Below are 664 nucleotides of genomic sequence, written 5' to 3'. Positions count from 1 at the left end.
GCCGGGCGCGCTCCCGTCACTGGGCGGCAGGGAGCGGGCTGCACGGCGGCTGTAAGGCGAATGCCTGTGAAACACTTCGGTAGGGTTGCGGGAATTGCGCGTTGGTTGCCTTTCGTGCCTGGGATAGCTTGCACGGCGAAGCACATTTTATAACAAAACATTGAAGTATTTTAGCATTTGGAGAGGTTAGGAGGGCTCAAACCTCCATAACGAGGATGCTCTGCAGGAGCATGCTGACTTGGAGGCTAATAGTTATTTTGACACGCGATCAATTAATTGCATATCAAACGACATGTTCACATTGGGCTGTAAGCAGGCCGTGTTGTATCCTTAATGGGCACGCAGTCATTTAATACAGATGAGCAGCCTTACTGAGTTATGCTGTGCATCTGAGGTGTTAGTCTTTTAAAAATGTACCACTTTGGCCTACTGAGTTTCATTTTTATACAGAGAGAGGAACTGACTTTGTAGCCACCCAGTTATAACATCCAGCTGCAAAACTGGAAATGTGGTGTCTGAAGCGGGCATATAACGGCTATGTCAGATAACAGCGTTGCAACCTTTAAGCATTAGATATTGTGGGGACTCAAGCAGAGGTATTTGAGATATCCATACTAGAGATTTAGAATCTCCTTTTCACTTTTGGCAGCTCATCTGACTTCTG

This window comes from Charadrius vociferus, unplaced genomic scaffold (genome assembly GCF_000708025.1).
Source record: "Charadrius vociferus isolate BGI_N301 unplaced genomic scaffold, ASM70802v2 scaffold147, whole genome shotgun sequence".
Classification (NCBI taxonomy): domain Eukaryota; kingdom Metazoa; phylum Chordata; class Aves; order Charadriiformes; family Charadriidae; genus Charadrius; species Charadrius vociferus.
Note: the sequence above shows the minus strand (reverse complement) of the source record.